Genomic DNA, 6,827 nt, shown 5'->3' on the forward strand with positions numbered 1-6,827 from the left:
TTTTTATGTGAGCTCTATAGGAGAAGTGACATTGGCTGTCAGTGAAAGTGTTTTATTACTGCAGAGCTTGGCAGAGTTTGGGACTGTGCTTTGAGCTTAGCATGGTGGATTAGAGACACTGTGACTGTGGACCAGGCAGATCAGCAACCCTGAGCTTCAGTTTTTAAACCTGTGAAATAAATCTAAAGTCAAGTAGCCAACACTTACAGCTGGGAAAAATAATTATAAAAATGAAGTCATTTATATCATGACTGAAAAATTTATCCTTTCATAAATCAAGCTGTAGATGATTTCTTATTATTATCATTAGGTTTTTTTTCTGCACAGGAATCTGTGTCAGGGAGATCTTTCTGCCTTGGTAGCAGAACACAAGCTAGGTTTTAGAGCTGCTGAGCCATTAACCCACGTTAGCCCATTAAGCAATGCTGCTGGGCATCCAGGCCAACAGGTGTGGGGCTGATGTGGGTCTAGTCCAGGCCCCAGTCCTTACCTACCATTCCTCTCTGGATCCCCTCTCAGCATCTCTGGGCCTCATTTTTCTTCTTTGTATAGTTCTGGTCTTCTTGGTTGCCTGGCATGGCCTGGCAAACTGCTGTGATTGTGAAAGAAGCACATAGGCAGTGTCCTTACAGGAAGGAGTGTGTGCTTACAAAGCAGGTGTGTGATTCTGACAACAGAGGAAGAGCAAACAGGGAATCTTCCAGGCACTGATGCCTTCCAGGTGTCCCCAACAAAGAAAATAAAGGAGACAAATACTATAACAGTTAAGAGCTATCCATATAGGATCATCAACAAAACACACTCTTCACTGTAGAAATTATTGAGGGGAAGATATAGCAGAGCAGTGTTAGCTTTGCACATTGAGCCACTGAAACGGGCCACTCTTGTGCTCCGTGCTTCCTTCTCTGTGAAGGGATACTGTGAGGGAGGGGAAACATCCTACCCTGGGCTGCACAGGAGGAAGGAAAGGCATAGCAAGGTGCAATGATTCACCAAGTATCACAGTCAGTGACTGGCAGAGCCTGACTGGATGCCAGGTCTGTCAGGATCCACTGGAAGTCTTAGTCAATGTGTTGAACAGTTCATTAGACAGTGAGATGCACAAACACAGGGCAGTCTGAGAAAAGCTTCAAGGATAACCCTCATGAAATGGGAAATAGCGTACAACTGAGGGTGACTCTCTACCCAGAATCTGATTGTTTCTCGTTGCCTGGGCCACAGCACCATCTTCCTTCTTTCCCCCACGTTACTGCTACAAAACACAAGTCATCTTGTATGCTCACCCATTCTATCAACTGCCATGAGCAGCATAATGGCATTTTAGTTACTGATGAGTCATATGTAAGGCAAAATACTCCCACAGATTCTACTAAAACTGGAAATTTTTCATTTCCTGATGACCTTGTACTTCCTGTGTTACAGTGCTTGCTGCATTCTGCACAGGATTGTAGCCTAATCGATGGCTGTATCATAGAACTTGGAGTGGAGTAGAGTACACTATCTACTCTTATGCCCTCTATGGTGTTTGCACAATGATTACATCACTTAATGTTACATTTCCCAAGATGCATCTACACTCTCAACAGAGCATACAGCTGGAGGAAGCCTATTCCAAGGTCATTTGGAGCATTCATTTGCTAAACTCCTCCCAGGCAGTAAAAAGGCAAAGGATGCCACAGGGATCTTCAAGTTTGCCTCACCCCAGTGCTGGTTCTGGATTTTGCAAATGTCAACTCCTTCCACTCCTCCTTTTCCTTCTGTTTCCTGCACTAACCCTTGCTGTTCTTCAACCATCCAGCCAAGATCTAGCTTAGGAACAGTTGCACAAACCTGCACAGCAGCATGCACTGAGTACTGGAGAGCATTGTAGCACAACAGTGAGTATATTGTCCCTAGGTACGGGGAGGAATGCTTAGCTGATTACAGTCTAAAACCTTATGTGTGGCCCCCTCTTTTACCTGAAATGTCTTTTTTCCAGTAGTTCCTAAAATTACTTCCCAGTGGGAGACATAGCATTGTCTACCACTTTTCCTAAAGTCCCAGTGACAAACAGGCGCAATTCCACCAAAGTTTATTCTGGGGAATGAATGAATATATTAGACTTCCTTACAGAACATATGTGAAGTGTTACTTACAGGAGTATGAGCACTTCTCCCCCAGCTGGCCACAGCTGGAGGTCTTTGCCAGGTAGGGATGAGGGCTTCCCCATGACCACAAAAATCACACACACACACACACACACACACACACACACACACACACACATGCTACCTGCACCAGGCCATATGCAGAGTTGCCAGTTGCTAGGAGCAGCTGGAGCAGGGCAGGGTAAATATAAACTGTCAACAATGCAGCTGGAATGATATTTTTGCAAGGGAGGCATAGCTGAATGCCTTAAGATGGCAGTAGCTTGGCTCAGTGGATAGTCACTCACAACACACGCCACCCCTTTTTCAGGCTCTTACCTCCTTTGCACCTTCCTCTTCTGCAGTGGTCCCTGAGACACGGAGGGGAGACATAGATGTGTGACTATTTCTCCCACTCCAAGAGGGGCAGCATCTTCCTCATGCCTTGCTACCATTTCTCCATCTCCAGATGAGTGTGTCATGGGCACATCTCCTACTACAACACACAAGTGAGCAAAAGAATGAAATCGGGAATGGGAAAACATCAAAGGGATGTGGACTAAAGCCATAGCCTGTGGTTGTAAATACAAATGTGGGGACACACTTAATGCTGGAACGTCATTTAATCTCTCAGTAGTAGTTGCTTCTCCACTGGAACCCATGTCTTCCCTGGTGACAGGTTTTTGTTTCAGTTCCCAGTGCCAGATGTGAATCTCCCCCTGTAACTCAGATCTTACGTCCAATCAGGAAGTTGGTTCTAACTACAACTGGTTCAGTCACAATTGCACTAGTTGGTACACCTTACCCAGGACTCCCATCACAGACTTTTGGCCTTAGTCTCCTATCCCCAGCTTCTGTTGGCAGCAATTTCTGGTATGACAGGAGTTGATTCCTAGGGATAGTGATGCTTCAGACTCAGGCTTGGCTTTTCTTTTCTCTAAGTCCGACAGCCAAAGTAAGCATGCAACCTCTTTTAGCTTTAGTCACTTCTGAAAGGCAGCTAACAATGGTGGCCTTAGAATTATTGTTTTAGGGCCCCTAGGGCCTCTGTGCCCAACAACTCCAAAGGAGGTAACCTACTCCTAGCACTGGGATCCCCAACCTCATGGCTTTTAGGAGCATCTGTTTTCACCATTTGGATTCTCTATGTCATTTACAGGTACAGGCTATTGGAAGCTTTTCCCAGTCACTTCGGTGGATGACACTTTTGCCTTACTCCACAGTAAATCTCCCCATAATTTCACAGTGACAACTGACCCTTGCACTCTTTGTTAACTAAGTCCCCATTCTGCCTTCTTCATGGGCATTCTCGTGGCTCTTAAATGAGTCTCCAAAACTGCAAAACTCTCACGGGTTAGTGTTATGGCATCTGTCTTAGAGCTTCTGTTGCTGTGAAGAAACACTGTGACCATAGCTTATAAAGGAAAATATTTCGTTGGGCTAGCTTACAGTTTCAGAAATTTAGCCATCATGGCCATGCTAAGAAGTATGGAAGCATTCAGGCAGACATAGTGCTGGAGAAGGAGCTGGAAGTTCTACACCTTGATCTGCAGACAGCAGGAGACTGTGTGTCACACTGGGCATAGCTTGAGCATATGAGACCTTAAAGCCTGCCTCCACATTGCCACACTTCCTCCAACACCTACTCCACCAAGGCCTTACCTCCTAAAGAGTGTCATTTCCTGTGGGTCAAGCATTCAAGCATAGGAGTCTATGGGAACCATTCCTGTTCAAAACAGCATAGTATCCATATGTAACAAAAACGTTATGCAGAGCCTGGGCAGGACAATGATGCAAAGTCCCGAACCACCATCTCATACAAAATAATGGGACTGTGGAGATAATCTTGGTGAAGCACTTTGTATGTCTATTGTCATCTACAAGTGATGGGTGATCACAGAAAGCCACAACTAAGAAGATAACTGAAGGAAAATATAAGTCAGGTCTAATAGAGCATGAGAAGATTCTGATGCCCTAGGATCAGTTGTTTCCTTCACAGGTCCATGATGTGTACAATAGCATGGAGAGGAGTCATCTTCTCATAACCCTCAGTCATTCTCTCTGAGCCTCTTTGTTCCATAACCTGGAGCTATTTTCTGCACCTCCCCAGCCTTGATGAGCTTGGGCAGGGCTGGCTCACACTGCCCTGCTGCACCTGTTGCTCAGTCTGGTTCCCTGGATCAGAAAGGCTATTTTGGCTGTGGCCTCTCCATCCAGCACTCGTGGCTTCTGGGGAGGCCCTGCTGGGCAAACCATCTCCTCCACCAGCATACTCTTTTTTTTTTTTTTTTAGGAGAAAACAATACCCTGCTTCATCTGGAGGGACAGCTGCATACCCCTGGGGAAGGCTTGACCTTCTGCACCTGAGTTGGTCTATCAGGGGGCTTTCTGTGAACAGCCCTTCAGGGTTCAAAGCCTCCCAAAGTTCACTAGCACAGAATTTGGCTTTCTGACAAGTTTTCCTTAGGAATTTGGCTCAACACAAAATCTTGCATTTGTCTTCCAGTAACCAAGACAGACCTCTTCCTTTGTCTGCCATTCTCTTATCTACTCTGTGTTGCTCTCCCACCTTAAAGACCCTCTTCTCATGATGATCTAAGCTGCTTAGATCCTCCAAAGTCTTTCCTACTTCATAAAGCTCAGGCCCAGCAAAGGACTCACAGAAGCTGCCAAAGCTCCCGGCAGGTCTCAGGTCTCTCCTGAATCCAGTGCTTCCCTACCTCTCTAGTGAACTTGTCCTCTTAGGTCCTGTGAGATGGACATCATGTGCTGCTTCCCTCATGTTTAGTTTCCTCAGTAGACTGCCCCTCTGCTGTGGTTCTCCAGCACCTGATGTCCATGAAGGCTCCATTGCAAAGTATCTCTAATGGCTCCCATGCATGAGTCAGTCGATCAAGAACTGATTCCCTCTTCGCAGCCTCAGGCTCGGCAGTTTGTGTCTCAAGGGTGAATGTGTGGTACTTGGCTCAGTTTTGCTGCTTCTCCAGCACTTATACCACCCCTCCATATCCCCAGGCTGTGAAAGATTCTGCCCTAGTTTAAAGCTTTTCTCCAATTCCAGCAATTTCAGCACTAAATAATCCTCAGTCACCATAGTCTCTGACACTGCACCTTTGTTAAGACCCCGCACACATGCTGAACTGTAGATTTTTCCTTTCTCTGCATCAAAGGTCAGACTCACAGGGTATCTTTTGCTGCTTATGGGTCATTCTTGAACTCATCTCTACCCAGGGATTCCAGGCTTGGGGATCCCAGGAAAACCTCTGTACTACTAGTCTGTAAGGAGTAAGAGTTTTTCCTCCCGCCGCTGGTCTTGTCCTGCCGCCGCGCCAGCCCCAATCAACATAAAGAGACTCTGTATTTGATATAATGCTGTTGGCCAGTTACTTGTTTCTTATCGGCTAGCTCTGTCTTAAATATTAACCCATTGCTGTTAATCTACATATTTCTACATGCTCTTACCAGAGAGCCCGCTGGCGTCTCGTCTCCCCAGTCTCTCCATCTTGATTCCTCCTTACTCCTTCCTCTTTCCTCCTTGTCTCCTAGTCCCACCTATCTTGCTTCCCCATTGGCCAACAGTTCTTTATTCATTAACCAGTATGAGAAACATGTTTACAGAATGGCCTCTGCCATCACTAGTCCTGTTGGGTCCCCTTTTGGGCCCCTAGCTGTAAAATCATAGTAAGCCAACACTTCCATTCCTTCATCTCTTTATTCAATCTATTCATTAAGTCAGAGGCCAGGGTTGGAGCCACCAAACTCATCTTCCTTTCTCACTGCACCCCACTTTGTGTCTACAATTTCCCTTTGGGATGCCCCTCAGCCTCCTGAAGATCTCATATTACCCTTCACTCTGGCCAAGCTGCCTCTTCAGCTGCTCACTGTTGCTATGCCCCTGATATGCTACCCCCAGGGTTTGTAATGTCTGTTGTAGACTTTGACAGTTCTCAAAACATCTCCATACTCCCTGGAAGGATCTCACCCATCAAGCAGGCTTGTCATTCCTGGAAGAAAACTCCTGTCCTGGGATTTTTTCCCACTGACGGTGTCTACCAAAGTGGCTACACCTCAGTTACATGTTTCACTACTCTATTTTCCATACCATGGCACTATCCCCACAAATCCTATAGAGACAGACCATGTCAAAATTTCCTCTGTAACCACCTTTGCCCACCCCCTTACTTAACTTTATCTGTCTATTTGTTTCATTTCCCTTATCAAGGACATCATTGTTCTATCATTGTTCTGCCCAAACTTATCCGTCTGACTATGGCAAATGTCACTAAAATTAATTCCTGGGGGAGACAAAAGCAATCTCTATTTCTTTCCTAAGGTCCCAATGACAAATCAAGGCACAGGGTACCAGTATTCATTCTGGGGAACCAAGGAGGAAACAATTAATCCATTGGATGTCTTACAGAACATGGGGTTACAAACATGAAGGTAGCACTATTTCCCCAAATTGTCACCAGAGAACTTGACCTAACAGGATGAGGACTTTCCCATAGCCACATTTGATGGAGACCCACATGGTCTTACCCAGGTTTTACACACACACACACACACACACACACACACACACACACACACACACACTTTTCCTCCAGATTATTTGCAGAATTGTCAATTGGTCCAGAGGCAATTGGATACTCAGGTGGGGAGTATAAGTTGTAAACAATCCCAGATGGGATGAGTCCTTTT

Source organism: Phodopus roborovskii, unplaced genomic scaffold, assembly GCF_943737965.1.
Source record: "Phodopus roborovskii unplaced genomic scaffold, PHOROB, whole genome shotgun sequence".
NCBI classification, from domain to species: domain Eukaryota; kingdom Metazoa; phylum Chordata; class Mammalia; order Rodentia; family Cricetidae; genus Phodopus; species Phodopus roborovskii.